This window comes from Arachis duranensis, chromosome 7, assembly GCF_000817695.3.
Source record: "Arachis duranensis cultivar V14167 chromosome 7, aradu.V14167.gnm2.J7QH, whole genome shotgun sequence".
NCBI lineage: Eukaryota > Viridiplantae > Streptophyta > Magnoliopsida > Fabales > Fabaceae > Arachis > Arachis duranensis.
The window spans coordinates 32468300-32469166 of record NC_029778.3 but is presented as its reverse complement, the minus strand read 5'-3'; positions in this window follow the sequence as shown (position 1 = coordinate 32469166).

Genomic DNA, 867 nt, shown 5'->3' with positions numbered 1-867 from the left:
GCACCAAGTTTTTGGCGCCGTTGCTGGGGGATTGTTGAGTTTGGACAACTGACGGTTCATCTTGTTGCTTAGATTAGGTATTTTTTTTTTCGGAATTCTTGAAGATGAATTCTAGAGTTTCATGATGATTTGTTGAAGTCTGGCTGGCTGTGAAGCCATGTCTAATTTCATTGGACCGAGGTTTCAACTTATCATCACAAGAGCTTGTTGATTTCTATCAATCTTGCTGTTGAAGCAGTGATCTGCTAAGGCTTGGCTGGCCTTTGGCCATGTCTAGTGTTTTGGACCGAAGCTTTCTTTGAAAGCTTGGCTGGCTGTGAAGCCATGTCTAATTCCTGGACCGGAGTCTTAGACTAAACATTGCATGATTCCTGGAATTCTCATTAAGAATTTTGATACCTTTTTCCACTTAATTTTCGAAAATCACAAAAAAAATTTACAAAATCATAAAATCCAAAAATATTTTTGAGTCTATTGTTTCATTTTAAGTTTGGTGTCAATTGCATACATTCATTCATGTGTCTTAAGGATCTTCAAGTTGTTCTTGATGATTTATTATTCTGATCTTTGAATTCTCTTGGTTTGAGTGTTTATGTGTCTCATATGCATTTTCATTAGTGTCAGTAGTATACAAACTGCTAAGTTTGGTGTCTTGCATGCATTGTTATTTGATTTTAGTTGCATTTTGATTATTCTTCATTATTAAAAATCCAAAAATATTTTTAATTTGTGTCTTCTCAAAGTCAATAATACAAAGAATTGATGATTCAGAATATACTGCAGAGGAATTGCACAGAAAAAGCTGGGCGTTCAAAACGCCTAGTGAAGAAGGACAGACTGGCGTTTAAACGCCAGTCAGGGTACCTT